Here is a 17,497-nt window from a genome sequence, read left to right as displayed (position 1 = left end):
GTGCTAGCATATGCCTCCCACCATGCTGGACATTGCCAAGGGCAGCCAAGCAGGAACCATCCTGATTCGCTGCCTGGCATGCCCCTGCCCTGCTGCACAGGCCCAGTTCCCCTCCTGCACCTCTCCCCACCAAGAGCAGCTGGGGGGAACCACATGGCAGGACCTTCTTCTCCACTGCCCCTGCATGGCGGAGCTGCATTTTGCCCACCCCTGGCATAGAAGCAGGGGAGGTGCTGAGGCTCTGGCCCCAACTGCTACTGCCGCCACTGCTGGAGGCCTGGCCAGAGCTGCCATGAAGTAAGTGAGGGGCACTAGGAAGGTGGGTTCAGGTGGGGCGGGGAAGGCAAGCTGCAGGGATAAGTAGCGGAGGGCAGGTGCTGGCGGCACAGACATGGGCAGGACAAGTGGCAAGGAGGCAAGGTGGTGGGGTCTGATCCTCTGCCTCTCCCACAGTGTTGGGAGGGACAAATTTAAGCTGATGTTCCAATCATTAGTTTCTATACATGGAAAATTATAACTAATATATAATTTTCCATGCATAGAAATTCCAGGGGGCAGGGGTCATCTTAAATTCAAAGTTATCTTGGATTTGAGTACAAAGAGCAATTGCTGAAACTGGGCAAATTTTTACCAGTCAAGTGAATTAACAGAATGAATCTGCTGTGAAATGAGACACTGGACGTCACTGGCGTTGTCTCCGCCAACCCACATTTTCAGACTCATTACTTTGGAGATCAGCCCAGCAGTGCTGCAAGTTCATGGATTTGACAACCTGCATCCCTGCCCTCTTCTCCATCCCATCCCTGCAGAACTTTCTACAAGTAATGCTGCCTGGGCCTGTCTCCTTTGCAGTCAGGTACTGAAACCCCCTGGGAATAGTGTATGAGGAGGCTGGGGGAGAGCAGGACATAGGCTAGAACAGGGGTGGGCAAAAATATGGCCCATGGACTGGATCCAGCCCACCAGACAATTTCATCCATCCTGCAGGTGGGTGCCTACCAGTTTACTGTATCCGGCCTAGCCCTGGGCTGCCCCTGGGCCCAAGCGTCCTCTCATTCTTCTGGGGGCAGCACACACTGCACTCCAACCCTCACCTGCAAAACAGCCCTGATCCTGGCCCCGCAGCTAGGGAAGCAGCGGTCGGAGGGGGAAGTGGTGGGTATGAGGCTTGTGATGGTGGCACCAACAGCAGTGAGTGGTGGGGGAAGAAAGTGGATGGGGCAAGTGAACGGAGGGGTGAGGGGGGTCAGTTGCATGTGGGCAGGAAGCTAGGGAAGCAGCTTGGGAAGGGTGGCAGTGGCAGCAGGTGGGGCACAGGGGAGTGGTAGATTTCATAGGTTTGTAGTGTGGGAAGGGACATATTGGGTCATCGAGTCTGACCCCCTGCTCTGGGCAGGAAAGAGCACTGAGGTCAAGTAACCCCAGCCAGGTGCTTGTCTAATCTCCTTTCAAACACCTTCAAGGTAGGGGAAAGCACAACCTTCCTTGGAAACCTATTCCATATTTTGGCAACCCAGAGATCCCAAGCACGTCACTCTGAGAGATGGAGTTGCCCTATGCCACTGCCATGGTAACAACACCTGGCCAGCACTGCCCTGGGGTCACAGAATCATGGAAAATTAGTGTTGGAAGGGACCTCAGGAGGTCATCTAGTTCTACCCCCTGCTCAAAGCAGGACCATCCCCAAACAGATCATCCCAGCCATAGTTTTGTCTAGTTGGGTCTTGAAAATCTCCAAGGGTGTATATTCCACAACCTCTCTGAGCATGAATGACTGGTGCCTCCCAAGACTGGGGTGGGGCACCATTCATAGTCAGCAGCAATCGGGGAGCACCCATAGATGCCAGTGGTGATGTCAACAGTAGCAAGTAGGCACCACCCGCAGACACCGGCAGCAGTGTCAGCAGCATGGGCAAGTGGTGAGCGGGGATTGCCCGCAGATGCCAGTAGTAGTGTTAGTGGTGGCCAATCTCGGGGGGGGCATATGCCCCCTGTTCTTCCCCTATACGTCGCCTATGTCTCTGGATAGCCTATTCCAGTGTTTTACTACCCTCCTACTGAGAAAAATTTTCCTAATATGTAACCTAAACTTCCCTTGCTGCAATTTGAGACTGTTGTTCCTTGTTCTGTCATCTGCCACCACAGAGCAGTCTAGCTCCATCCTCTTTTGAACCTCTCTTCAGGTAGGTAGTTGAAGGCTGCTATTAAAACCCCCCTCAGTCTTCTCTTCTCTAAACTAAATAAACCCAGTTCCCTCAGCCTCGCCACATAAGTCATGTCCCCCAGCCCCCTCACCACTTTTGTTACCCTCTGCTGGACTCTCCAATCTGTCCACATCCTTCATGCAGTGGGGGGCCCAAAACTGGACACAGTACTCCAGATGTGGCCTCACCAGTGCTGATAGAAAGGAATAATCACTTCCTTTGAACTACTGGTAACACACCTACCAATGCAGCCCAATATGCCATTAGCCTTCTTGGCAACAAGGCCGTACTGCTGGCTGGCTCATATTCAGCTTATTGCCCACTGTAATGCCCAGGTCCTTTTCTGCAGAGCTGCTGTCCAGTCGGTCAGCACCCAGCTTGTACTGGTGCATGGGATTCTTCCATCCTAAGTGCAGGACTTTGCACTTGTCCTTGTTGAACCACTCTTCCTGCCAGTGCTGCCTCATCAGGGCACTGTAGGGAGCAGGAGAGGGATGTGCTGTGGGCCCATGCCTCCCTGCAGCTCAGACACTGCAGATGGAGAGGGAGGGAGCAAAGGAGCATACTGCTGAAATCTCTGCCCCACAGTCTCTGAATTATATGGCATAAGAAGAGAACTATTGAAGGGAGTGAGCATCTCAGCTGAACAAAGTGCCCAGATGTGAAGAGAAATTGTTGAACTTGGTTAAATATGCAAGGATAACTCAGATTTATACCAACAAAAATAATTCCCTGGGAAATGAACTCCTGGACCTTTGTGGTGGTGTGTCTCCACCTTATGGACACTGGAAGAAGGTGCGGAGGAACAAAGCAGAGCTCCAAGAGTCTGTCTGGGGAACGACCAAGAAAATACTTCCAAATGTCAGCAACAGTAGAAGCCCGAACTCCTTAGCTTTATGGGTGGTGCTTTGGTGATCAAAGTGCAGCAAGTTCATGGATGTGACAACTTACTCCCCTGCCCCTCCTCCCCATCCCAATCCTACTGATCTTTTTTACAAACAGCATTCAGTTTAAGAGTTCAGGGTCTGCCATCTTTGCAGTCATTGCTGAACCTGTAGTGGCATGGATACATCTCTGACTGACCTGTAAGTCAGCTAGTTCAGGTACAGGGACAGGGCAGCTGTGCCAGCATAGAGCTCAACAGGGCAACAAACCAGCCACAGAAGCTAGCAGAAAGTCCCAGCTCAAGCCCCTGCCGCAGCAGCTACACTTATCCCAGGAGCCAGGCCAGCACAGAGAAATCTGCACTGCATTATGAGTGAAAACACAAAGTTGTGGCATATCTAAATATTTATGAATAACAGCTAAGGAAATAATAGGTAAATGGGACAAGTCTGGAGGGCAGAGCTCCCTGTGTGCAGCTCAGCTAGGGGTTGGAGCACTTACCCAGCCTGGAGGACCCAAGATCATCCCTGCTCAGTGCCATAGACTTCCCCTGTCTGGATCATTTGGAGGGCACCAAATATCAGATCATAATGGAGCAGACATGATTTCCTCAGCGCTCAACAATGTGTCACTGGGGGAAAGGATCTAGCTGTCCCTAACTGAAGAGCAAATCAATGGTCAGTGTTTTCTCCCAGGAGAAGGGCCTTTTATATCATCACGGATTTCCTCCCAATCTTTTTAGAGACTGAAAAACAGACCACTTAACAGTCTACTGGAGCACATTAAAATAGTGAGGGGAGGGGCCCAAAGGACCAACTTCCCAGGGCCTGTCCAGGTCAGTGTCAGGCTTGTCTTCTGGAACAGGGAGGACCATCCATCCTGAGAGCAAAGAGATCCATTCAACCATGATCTTGTTCCTCCACGTCTGAAGGAACAGCTGAGCCTGTGCTTTTCAGACAGAGTTGCAACCATCAGGTTCTCAATATCAGCATGACAGTATTCACTGATGTCTCCAATCTTAGGGAGCAGTTCTCTCCTGACTTCTGCTTGGGTATAGTGGCTTTTCAAATTCTTTGGCATGACTTCATAATGACACAGTCAATATAGGGTTTGTCTCCCCACTCGAATGCTTCCAGGCTGAGCATCATGTTCAAATCAATGCCTACAATTCACTACACTCAGCTTCACCAGTCACTCCATGCACTCTGGTGCAGTCTTGCAGAAAAGGTGCACATCCCACACTGGGCCTAAGGCACAGACATGTCTATCAAGTGATTTTGCTATCAGTTCATGCTCCTGTATGTGCTGACCCATGGAAATTACATTACTATTCTGCAGTTTGCCTTGGAGCAGGATCCTAGTTCTGCAAGTTTCTTTTCCATACATTGTAGCAGGGGCCAATGCAACAAATCCAGAGAATTTTTTCTGTTGAAAAAATGGTGACTGGCTGGGGAAGGGAGGTGAGTGCAGGTGTAGAGAAAGGTGTCAGACTCCATGGGCACATCTACATGAGACGCGTTAATGCGTATTAGCCTAATTTAATGCATGTTGTGTGTGTGCATCTACATGTGCATACCCTTAATATGCATTTAAAATGGTGAAATTAGGCTAATGGCACAATTAGTTAAAGCACATTAATGCACTTGTAGGCATGACCAGGCACTACCTTTAGTGCTGGGTCTGCCCAGCATGTGGCAGGGCTGCAGGGACTTGGCACTCACTTTAATGCCAAGTCCCTGCACATGTAGACATCTGCCAAAAATTGCTTAATGAGCATTAAATTCAATTGTGCTTAGATGCACGTGTAGATGGGCCACATGTGTGATGGTTAGGGGAGAAGCTGTTGGGAAATGGATAGGGCTTTGGAGGGGGAGTGTTTTCGGGGAGGAGCCTGTGGTCAATGTGGGATGCTGATTTCCAGAAAGAGTGTGGAGCATTTAATCAGGCAAACTAATTCTAAAAACCAAGAGACTCAAAAGCAAGTCATGTTTAACCAACCTGATTTCCTTCTATTATGAGGTGATAGGCTGTGTAAATGAGGGAGAACAACAGATGTGATATACCTCAACTTTAGCAAGACTTTGATGATGCTCCCCCAAATGACATTCTTTTTAATAAGTTAATGAAATACAACCTAAATGGAACTACTGTAAGGTGAGTGCTTAACTGATTGGATCAACATGCTCAATGAGAAGTCATCAATTAATTAATATCTAAATAGAAGGAGATGCTAAGTGGGACTTCCATTATTTTCATTAATGACTTGGAAGATGGAACTGAATGCGCACTAAGCAAATTTGCAGATGATACCAAGCTGGGTAGGGTTGTAAACACTTCACAGAATATTATTAGGATTCAAAATGCCCTTGATAAACTGGAGAAAGTAATTACCATATTTACATGACTATAAGATTACCCTCATTATAAGATGACTCCCCGACCCCACCAATAATTAGATTCTATATATGAAAAAATAATTATTATTAATTATTGCCTTGAATTTGTCCCCCGCCCCCTGCTATAGCAGGAATAATAAATCAAGGGGATCTGGAAGCCCTTTGCTCTCTGCTTCCCCCCCCTCACACAACTTTTTTCCCTAACAGGCCTTTCGTTCAACCCTTCTCTCCCTGAGCACATGGAAGCGAGAAGCAAATTTGAAAATAATAAACCTGAAATTAAACATGGCTGTAGCAATTTGTGTATAGCAATCATGCATTCAGTTTAACCAGAACTGTTGCATGTTACATTTTTCTGAAACTGCTGCAAGTTTTAGCACAGGTACTCCATAAATACACTTTTAAGCAACACTTTAGCACCTACTTTGTGTAGTACAAGTTATTCATGATAGTAGTCCAAAGCCAAAAGCCAATGATTTACCACACAGTTTGTTGGGCTGGACCCCACCAAGCTCAACAGCAGTTTAAGCCACAGTGACCCCACAGCTCAGCAGTGCTCAGTATGCGTATACTTCAGATACACATCACCCATGTGCTAATTAGCCCCCATTCATGACTGGAACCAGGTATTCTTGTCACAAATCCTGGGATGCTTCAAAAACTTATATGCAGGTGAGGCACAGGACAGCCTGGTCTGGCTTCACCTCATGGAGGGGTGGGGGGGCCACACTAACTATATGTACCAGGCTGAGAGGGGGCAGCAGAAGGATTCTGGATAAACAATATGGAATGTCATGTCTCACTATGACTTGAAAAAGAGTCAGTGGTGAGGGGGGACTGCTCTTAATATGCACTACCATGTGTTTTATACAGATGGACTGCCTTAGGTTCCTATCAGTGGCATAGCTGTTTGGCTGTCTTTAGCTAAAATCTAGTGTAGTAGCCAGGTGGAGTCCTGGTATACTGCCTAGACATACCAGAAGTGCTGGTGGGGAATAGTGATGCACGGGAATGGAGGAGGACGAGGAGGAGTTCTCAGAGCCTGGAGTGGTTGTGGAGAGGAGAGTAACAGTTATGGAAGGGAAAGTGGACCAAGATATGAGAACTGAATTGGAGAACAAAAGTGACGGTCCAGAATCTGATGGAAGATGGGTGAAGGTGGAGGAAAAGGTAGGAAAGAAAGGTGTGGTGGGATCAGTCATTTTGAAGGCAGCTTTATTGAAAAAAGCAATGAGGGAAGAGTCCAGCCAGCAGGAAGAAGAGGAGAAGAGGAGAGGAGGTCAGGAGGGAGAAATGAGGAATGAAACCATGATTAAAGGGAAGAGGGAAACTAGTGGGAGGAATAAACCAGATCTGCAAAGAGAAAGAAGACTGGAGGAAGCAAGAAACAGAGCAGCAGGTAATCTGCTCCTGAGAATAAGAGCAGTAGTAATAGGGGAAGGAGAACAGAGAAGTCAATTTTTAGAAAAAATATTGTTTGAAGTTTTGTGTGTTAAAAGGCAACATTTGAATAGCCTGGTGGTTTTTCTTAACTGTAAGTCTGAGGAATTTTCATTTTAGAGCCAAGAAAGTCATTAGAATTTTTGGAAGATGTACGTGGCAGTACGGCTGGATCTCCTTGGCTTTATCTTGCCTCCACTGAATTATGATTTCCCAGATTCTCCTTTGAGCTTTGGCTTTGAGGAGCTGATGTCTCCTCCTGCTGAGGTGTCATTTTGCCAAGAAGAATGATCCTTTTTCTTCCCATTTAGGCAAGCTTGGATCTTGGTGTTGCTCTCATTGAACCAGTCTTGGTGTCAACAGGTGGTATAGCCAAAGGATTCAGCATGGACCATATAGACAGCGGCTTTAACCCCTTCCCAGAGTTCCTCAATGTTGCCTTCATTTGTGGACAGGGCAGAGAGCTTTCCATGGAGATACTGTTGGAGATCCTTATAGACCTTCGGGTCTTGAAGAAACTTGGTGTTGAGAGTCCTTCACATTGCTTTTGGTTGTTTGTGGTGTTTCAGTGAACTAGATGTTCATAATGGATCTGACAGGACGGTGCTCTGTCCAGCAGTCAGTCATCAGCCCCTCACATGGCTCACATGATACAGACATCTTTTCAGTCATGAGCTCCACATTAACATAGTCGAGCAGGTGTCAGTGCTTAGAGCAAGGGTGTTTCCAAGTGGTCTTATATTTGTCACTCTGTCTGAAGATGGTGCTTGTAATGACATGACATGATGTTCTATGCATTTGCTCAGGAGAAGGATGCAATTGGAGTTGGCTTTCCTTACTCCAGGGATCAATAATGTTTTTGGGCAGAGTACCACAAACACCCACAACCTCAACTTGTAAGATGTTGATGTACCGGGGAGGATGGCAAGGGCGCCGCAAGGGGCCTTATGCTTGTGGCAGCTTAGCCCTGGCTCTTTTCCCGTTGTCTGCCCGGAGGTGCACGTGCCAAACTAAATGCCTTTGCCTTTGCACCAAGCTCTGATACCTATGCTGAGAACTGCCTACTCCTGCCCTATTCACTCCTTCCCAATGGTGACACTTCAGACTTCCAGGCCATGTCCACCTCTGGCATTGAAGTCACCAAGGAGAATGATCTTGTCTCCTTGTTAGTCAGTACATGGTCAAAGTTGGAATAGAACTGTTCAATGACATCATTGTTCCCATCAAGCATTGGGACGTAAACACTGATGGCATACTGGTTGCTGAGCTTAAGCTGGAATGTCAAAAGATGTTCATTAATGTCCACAGGGAGCCCTGTAAATTGATTGAAAAGCTTATTATTGATAGTGAAGCCAACTCCAGGAACATATTTGTCCTGAGAGGATTTCCCCATCTAGAAGGTGTAGCTTCCACCCTCTTCCCTCAGCTGACCCTCATCTGGTCATCTTGTCTCATTCAGAGCTGCAGAGTCCATGTTGTATCTCACTAGTTCTCTAGCTACGACAGCAGGTCTTCTTTCTAGTTGTTTGTTGTCTGTCTTATCTAGCAAGGTGCAAACATTCCATGTTGTGAAAATCATTGTCGTCGTACGATGTTTTTGCCCATAGAAAGTGATTCTACTGAATGCAGTTATCCAGCTAGGAGCAGATAAGACTAGGTGTAGGGTACTTTTTCTAGCCCCTTCCCCATGTGATGTGAGCAAAGGTAGGACTGCTCAGTCACGATAGCAGGACTAGGACTGTTCAGTCATGATAGCAGTTACTGAATTACACCCGTCTCAACCCAGGTGCAAGATAGCCATCAGGTTACCACTGCCTGCACGCAGATGCATAGCTGGAGACAGTTTGATTTACTAGCCCTGTCTCTGTCACCACTTATCCATTGCAGCAGGGATTTTGAAGGTTGGTACAGAAGAGTGTGTTGTTTCCTGTGGTAGAAGCCTACACGTGACTTTGTTTAATGTCAGGAAGCTGGCGTATAGATACAGCAACCACACGTTCTTGATAAGGTGGATATCTGAGCTCAGTGGCAAGGGAGAACCCTAGATGACAGGAGACCTCCATCTGGCTGCAGCTTTCTTCTGTTTTTACAGCTATTGATATCCTGATGTCTTTTTCCACTTCATCCATCATTGAAGACTTGGGGTTGGGCCTGTGGTTTGTCTGGAACCTCCTCTCAATGTCACACGTGGCCTGTTTGCCATGAATGACATTGCCAGGAGTGCAAGCCTGAGCAACATAGCTATGAGGATCACAGGGACACACAAGTCTCTCCACCACTACAGGGTCTCGGTCTGTGAAGAGATGTCACTGGTAAAATTATACTTCCTGAAGCAACCAGGCAGGACAAGGCCTAGACTACAGAGTCTTGGTTGCCTTCTGCCACGCTGTCTGCACCCACTGTTAATGTGAATATTTTTTCCCTACTGCCTACATTGAATGACCTGTGTCTTGCACTGAGGGATGTCCTATGCCCTTCCAAAGCAGGCTGGTATGGTAAGGCACATAGCAGTGGAAGCTAAATTTGCTTTACTTTACTGTATTCAAAGGAAATGCATTTGAGCCACCTAAAAAGTAGTTGACACTGAATTTGTGAGGGAGAATGTAACCTGTATTATGAAAACATCTAACGCATTTCATTTTATTTCAACATTTTAATGGCTATTTCAGCAATATTTTAACAATGATCTTAACCATTTTATGTATGCGCTTTAAATACATCAGGCTGTGGTATGTGCTGCTTCTTTGGGCTATTCACACTGACAAAAGGATCAGTTCCCATTCAAAATTGCTTGTAAGTAGATAGACCTAATTGAAGTAATCATCTGTTGATTATGCTTTAACAATCTCTTTATAATGTGTAATCACTGCTTAGTTATGAGACATGAACAGTGTACCTATTTCTGGAGAGACAGTGACTATACTGGAAGCCTTTGTTAAAACTTGAACAGCCCGAGGAAATAAGGAAAGATCAGAACAATTACCCTGAAATAGAAGTCAAGCAAAAGATGCAGCCTTTACAAAGGGATATATTGCAGTGTCTTGCTAAGATGCTGCCCTTAAGGAGACATCCACGAAGCAAAGAGAACTGGTAAAACATTGATGACTGATACAATTGTCTGATGACTGATACAACTCCTCTCCTCCCTTTTAAGCCCACCCATTGCTTTCTTTTTTATCATGATGTTTTAAGCAGCATCTATGCAATCTGTGGTTCTATCAAGGAGCTCTAGGCTAAGTACCAACAGTCAAAATGCCCGAGGATGAATTGATTCAGTCTTTGCAGGTTAGTCTAAGCTGCAGAATTTTAACCGATAAGCAAATGAACGCACATTCACTTTGATACAGGAGATGCAGCCACATGCCTGCAGTGGCTCAAGCCAGAAGCCAGGGGGTGCTAAAACATGCCTGCCAGCCACTGCCAAAGGGAAGAGAGCCCTCCAAGACTTTTCTCCCCTCCCTGCTGGAGTGGAGAGGGCATGGCCAGGCCACAGCCTGTGCTCTGCCTGGTGGGGGGGGGGCAGGGAAGGTGGCATTGAATTCGTAAAAGCTTGAGCAAGAATAGTCCTTTCTCTGAAAAACAATAAACTGAAGAACTATAAATGCAGCCTGGGCTGTGTGTTTGCTTATTCTTCCTGTTACCCCTGAGGTTTCTGAGATTTGCAGTCCACAGTCACACCAGCAGGACTCTCAGGATTCCTCATCACTTCCTCTTCCTTCTTCCAAGTGCCTCTGGGATTTGTAGTTCAGAATTGCAGCCAGCACTAAGGCCAGGGCTGAAAAGCATGCTGGGATGCTGGGGAACTCTGATTTAACTTAAACCAGGAAGGGGTCTGGGATAGAAGTGTCATAAACCGGTTTGACCTAAATAAATAACATATGATATTACATTCAACCAAGTTTATCTTAAACCAGTTTCAGCCATTTTGAAACTGCTTTATGTATACTGACCTTCTGTTCTGTTACAGGTTTAAACCAGTTTCTGATCACTTAAACTGGTTTATGTGTAACTTCTGTCCCTAGCACTAGAAAATATTCAGCCAACTGGGCTGGATTTTTCAGAAACACAGAGCACAACTTCAATGGATGCCTGCATCATAGTTCACACTTCTATAGCAATTTTCATTTCAGTATTTCAAAGCTTTGTATGTTGATGCAGTGAATATTATTACCAACAGGGAAAATGATGAATAAAGCAGTTGAGCAATTTGCTTATACATGTCCATGACAGAATCCAGAACAGATTCCAGATATTTATAAAGTCCAAGTCTTCTAAATCCCTGTGCGAAAGAGAGCGGGATAATAGGATAATATTCACCACAAGGGAAGGCGAGCCAGCTGGTGAGAGACAGCAGTGCCAAAGGAAAAGGGAACACCACAGGAGCCATGGTTTCAGAGCAGCTGTTCTGTTCAGCTAGAGCGGCCCTGGAGTGGTGGAAGAACAGCACACAAGCTGGAAGATGTGGAAGAAGAGAGCGGAGAGCCAGTGGGAGGAGAGGTGTGTCCCAAGCCCCGAGATGTCAGGCGGGAGCCTCCAAGCCCCAAGGAGCCAGCTGTAGGCTGGCAAGAGAGCTTGACTGAGCTTTGTTGAGTCAGGAGATGCCAGCTGGGAGGTCACCATGGATAGCGGCAGCGCAAGCAGCAGGGGAACTCTGCCAGAAATGGGTTGGCCTCAGGAAAAGTGGCCATGCTGTAATTAGGTGCCAGCTGTTTCTGTTCTTTTCTTTGTTTGTTTTATTGCCAGAGCCCAGAGCAGGTTGGCAGGGTGATGAGGCCAGACAGGCAGAACCTTAACCTGAAAGACAGCCATGGCTCGTGGCACGCTGCAGTTCCCTTTTTTCTAAGTTCCAGACAAGGGCTAGATGACATGGTGAGAGAGGTTTCGTTGGGAGTCAAGCTCCCTTCAAGCTCAAGGGAACGAAAAACCCAGATGGGTTTTTTCTTTTGGATTGTTTGGTTTGCTTTGAACTATTAGAGGGCATGCCACCCCGAAAGAGTGGGGGTACATTCCAAAGGCAACCTGTGAGACTTACCTGAGACTGGCAGGAAGTCTGGTAGTCCGCTCCTTTTCATTCTGTCAAGACTTTCTGTTGAGACGCTTATGAGCCTATAACAAAAGAAGAAAGAAAAAGCCAGATTGCTTAATAATACCTACGGGCATAATCACTGGCATAATATCGGGGTGGCACTAGGACAGGGGGGAAGTTGGAGCCCCACAGGAAATCCCTATTTGGGGTGCTGTTGGCCAGCTGTGGTAGAGACTAACCCTTCCCAATTGGTAACATTACCAGAACATCAAGGCATAGCAGTTGAGACTCAGGCTTCACTGCAGTGAATTCCAGGCAAGTCATTGCAAAACCAACGGTCCAGGGGAGAAGGCACTAGGCCACTAAGTACATAGCCTTAACCAGGGCTAAACCCTGACACCCTGTCCAGATGACCAGATACCTTTCTGTACAACAAATTCCAATTTTTTGAAATATCATGATCAGCAGTATCATAAACAGGTAGGAAACCAAGATCCTTGCTGTTCCTTTCTTTAGGACTTTCCGCAGATGATATCCAAATGAGTAGCTAATAGCTGTTTAGGCTTCAAAATATTAAAATATTTTATGGCTTAAGCTTGAATTTTTTGTGATTTCTGTTATGTCAGAAAGGTAGTTTGCCAGCAACAGCTTCTTATAGGCCCTACTGTCTCTCTCTAGAAATAGTATATTGTTCTGAATTGGTTGTATTGTTTGTACTTACAATGAGAGATTAAATGGGAAAAAATGGAAGTATCGATCTTGTTTTCCACTAGTGCTAAGTCACTAATGCCTGAAATATTAAGAACACTCTAGAAAATGCCAGGTAAGAACCAGGAGCAAAGGGCAGAAATGCCTTCCCACTTGCAACAATAAGGAAATAGTTAATACTGTTCATAGAATCATGGGGAAAGGAAGACAGAAAACTCCTTAGAAAGGCAAAAAACCAAACAAACAAACCTCACAGTCTGTGCTAGTTTGACCAGGGGAAAAATGCCTTCCTGACTCGAACTTTGGAGATCAGCATGATCATGGGTAGAAGAGCAGAACAGAACCTTCTGGGTTTCCTAAATAGCAGCATAACTTGGGCTGAGTGAGAGGGGTATCAGCCCTGAACACCAAATTGGGAGTGGTACTAGAATAACCCCCACCCCACCAAGCTGATGCTTCAGCAACAAAAGCAGTCCCAAAGCATTGCTCTTGCAACAGCAGCCAGCTACATAGACAGTACATTGTTGCTACAAAAGCCACAGCTGGGTTGGACAGACCATGCAACAGCAGCCACTGTTGGCACCTCTACTGTTGCGGCCACCAGGTACTGTTTTTGAGTTCTTCACACACAGATAAGACTCTGCACCCCCACCACCCCACTCTCAGAGCCCTCACCTCTCTAGTGCTTAGTACCAGCTCCAAACCTCTACTCTCCCACTCTCCCACAGGGAGGGTCCAGGTCACAAATCCTGCTTGTTATGTCTCTATTTCTAAGTATTACATTGGAAGAACATTAGTTCACCCTAGTCAAAATCCCAGTCTTAACTATGTTCAACATTCAGTCCAATTCAATTTCTTTTTCTTATACATCCTCCACTCTGTTGGAAAGAGGAAGTGGTATGGCAAGATTTCAAAGATGCTCATTTTGACAATTATACAAAAACAAAGGGGGATAGAAGAGACTGTGACAAGTAAAAGTATCTCTCTGTTGAACATTGTCAGAAAAATTATCTCTCTCATCATGCTCCCTAGGCTGCAGGGAAAGAAGGTGAAAGAATCTATCCTGAAAGTCAATGTGGTTCTCACCCAGGACACTCCACCATTGATATGATATTTTTGGTCAAGCATCTGCAAGAGAAGTGTAGAGAAAAACAAATACCACTGTACATAGCCTTCATTGATCTGACAAAGGTCTTCAAGACAGTCAACAGACAGAGTTTTTTTATTGTTCTGAAGAAAATATGTTGTCTCCCCTGACTGCTGAATATTATTTACTCATTATATCAAGGTTTGAAGGCAACTGTAGTGAATGAACACAAAGACTCAAACACATTTGACATTAACAACAGGGTGAAACAGGGGTGTGTCTTAGTCCCCATGCTTTTCAACATCTACTTTTCATTTCTGCTTCTTCATGCATTCAAGGACAACAATGATGGCATGTATCTTTGAACCAGACTAGATGGAGGCTTGTTCAACATTGCAAGGTTTAGAGAGAAAACCAAGGTGAAAGAAGTGGTTCTAAGATATTTTGTGCTTGAGAATGATGCAGCCTTGGTTGCCGATAGTGAATCTTCCTTGAAAAATCTGAGTGATCATGTACAAAGGGGTGAAAGTACCAATACCTGACATCACTCTAGGGATAAATCTCTTGGCGTCATTGACAGTTTTTGGTACTTGGGTTCTATGATCAGCAAGAATCTTGACCTTCAGACTGAGCTAATAGAATTGGAAAAAGCAGCTAAGAATTTTAGGGTTATATCCACTTAGCCTTATCTGAGTCTCTCTCTGGTGGCCTTGGAGCAGGCACCTGGGTTTTGCTGCTGTGGCTGCTCCTGCAGCTGTGATGTTGGGTTATGCTTTTCCTGAGGGATGCCCCAATACTCATCTGCCATGTCTTGGATCTTTCATTCAGTAGTGGGGCTCCCTCTTGTAGCAGTGCCTGTGCCAGGCATTGTCACCAGTGGATGCTCTCGGGGCTCCACCTCCCCTACACCCCAGCCATGTACCAGCCTCTTGGGACAGCCGATCAATGGTCTGCCTGATCTCGTACAGCATCATCTCTTGTCACCTCCTTGCTGCTCTGGCCCCAGTTTTCCACTGTGCTCAAGTGTATTCAGGGCAGTGAGACAACCCTGGTGATTCATTGGGTCCCACCTAGGGTGCTGGGGTCTCTGCAGTGGTCCTGGCTGACTTTGCTATTCAAGCATCACTTGTAGCCCTCTTCCCTCGCCCTGGGCTTTGAATAAATCAAAAGTAAAATAATTAACTGAAATTCTGGGGATGGGCCTCAGCCCACCCCCACTCACGCACCCCCCACTTGACAACCTCACCCTCCTTCGACACTTTCCCCTTGGCCTGGCTTCCTCATCATCTGGGGTGGCATCTCCTTCAATTAAATGTTGGAGCCCTATCTTGGGTCCCTCTTCAGCTTCTCCTCCCCTTTGCTGGGAGGTCCTCACCTGTTCCAGGCCCACAGCTTGATCTCTGTGGTATTTCCCCAGCTGTTTCCATGCCACCAGCTTTTATCTTTGCTGGATGGTGTTCTTCAATGACATCATCTTGCTGTGCCCATCTCAGCCGCAGATAAAAGTGGCTGATGAACCATGCGGGTGTTCCTTCCCCCCATGACTCGTCCAACTTGGCTGGTTCTACAAGGGGTAAGTTTGCCCTGTTCTCAGAACTTTTCTGCTTGTTGTTATGGTGAGCTGTCCCTAACTTAACCCATGCTTCAGGACAGGTCTCCCACCCCTTTTCCTTCGTCCCCCTGGAACAGGGCTATTACAGAAATGGGCATGAGAGAACAGCAAAGTATCAGCAAAGGTGACAATGCGAATCTACAAAACTTGTGTGTTGTCATCCCTGCTTTATGGCTCAGAAATGTGGACTACATACACTAGGCACAGCAAGAGACTGAACAGCTTCCATATGAGATGTCTGCATAAGATCGTGAAAATAAAATGGGAAGACAGAATACTAAACATGGAGGTACTGGAATGTGCAGGATTGACATACTCAGAAACCACTATCAAGAAGAGAAGGTTGTGATGAATTGGCCACATCAGGAGAATGGGAGATCATATCCCCAAGAATATTTTGTATAGTGAGATTCAAAATGGCTTTAAAAAACAGGGTCACCCTCTATGGTGGTACCACAATGTGTGCAAAAATTATATGAAGTCATTCAACATCAACATGGAAAGCTTGAAGGAGTGCACAGAATCCTGTCTAATATGGAGGGAACATCTGGCACTGAGTACAGCTCAACATGATACGGCTTTGATCCAGAGGATAGAAGCAAAGTGAGAAAGAAGAAAACAGCATGCTGTACATTTGGACTCCAACTCAGACAACATATGGATCTGAGAAACTTGTAACAAGCTGTGTCGCTCTTGAATTAGTCTTGTCAACCACAAATGGATTCATCAGGCATCTGACTAGACCTCTTAAGTGTACACTATAATCCAGATGATAGAAGGCTGCCTACACATCCTCTGCTTATTCTTAATTGCCTGTTTAAAGTTCCAGGTTGGTTTTTAGCCCTTCCTGCCAATTTTCCCCTCTACTTGGGATGCAAGTCCCCAGCAGTGTTTGGTACTGTTGCCTTCCTGCTTCCATATCCAAATAGCTTAGTTCTTGGATCCAATTAACCTCCTCAACTAATTACCTTCATCACTCCTGTTTGAGCTCCAAGTCCTTTGTAATAAAAGAGCTAAAGAGTTTCCAGAGCTATGAAATAGCTAGACAGTAAAATTGCCCTAAGAAAGGTTAGCTTCATTGATGCACTATCAAGACGATTAAAAATGGGAGACGAATGTTAACACCTGTAGGGTAAAGAATAATGAGCCATTAAGTCAATAGATTCCCTCAGCTGGCTGAATAGTAATACTACAGCTGCTGCAATGTGGAGTAGGAATCAAACAATGCACTTCGATCCTGAGCAGACAATCCGTTTCTGCTTCATACATGCATCCCAATTTGAGCATGAGGGACTGAGCTGCAGGGAAAAGGTTCATGTTGTATGTGAGAAGATATGGCAGTATTTGGTTATATGACAATATTGGACATACTTTGTAAATCTATGCCATGGCATATAAAAAAAATTCTCTCCCCTCCCCAAATTTCTGCCTGTTGAATTCAGCTGAAATCTGACCATAAACTTAAAGAAGTTTTGGATCAGACCTTATTCCCTGCCAAGGAAAGAGCCTGAATTTGTGATACATTAAGTTAGGCATTACTTTAAAAACCCTTGCAGCAGCAAGACATTGACCTTGTCCACCTGTTTTACCTGTGGCAGGAAAGAGTGCCATGCCTTGTAGTTGTGTAACAAGGTTGATTGTGTAGTTTTACTATAGGTTGGACAAGGATTTGTATGGGATGGCTGGATAGAACTGACCTGCCTAAAGCAGGGGTTTGGACTAAATGACCTCCAGAGGTCCCTTCCAGCCCTACTTCTCCAGGATTACATTTGATCTCAGCCCAGAAGAGGCCATTCTGAGCCTCTACACTTGACCTGAGCCAATTGGGCCAAGAATACATACCACATACAAACTGTACCGGTAAATCACAATCTGTACTTAAATGAAAGCTAGAGAAAATTAATATACTGGCCAACTGTTTATGAATATTATGAAGCATCTTATAAGCAGCTGTCTAGGGGCAATATTTTAAAAAAATTATGATTTCTAATTTTAGGCAGTCTTGAATGGATGTGGGCAATCAGTAAAGGCTATTCCATCAGTACATCTCTTACCGTAATCTCTCAATAATGTAGTGTAAACCAAGATTAGATGCGCAGGTTTAAAAAAATTGGTGTAGGATTTCCATTGAAAGCACTA

The sequence above is a fragment of the Crocodylus porosus genome, unplaced genomic scaffold (genome assembly GCF_001723895.1).
Source record: "Crocodylus porosus isolate Cpor-Errol unplaced genomic scaffold, CroPor_comp1, whole genome shotgun sequence".
Classification (NCBI taxonomy): Eukaryota; Metazoa; Chordata; order Crocodylia; family Crocodylidae; genus Crocodylus; species Crocodylus porosus.
This window is presented reverse-complemented; position numbering follows the sequence as displayed.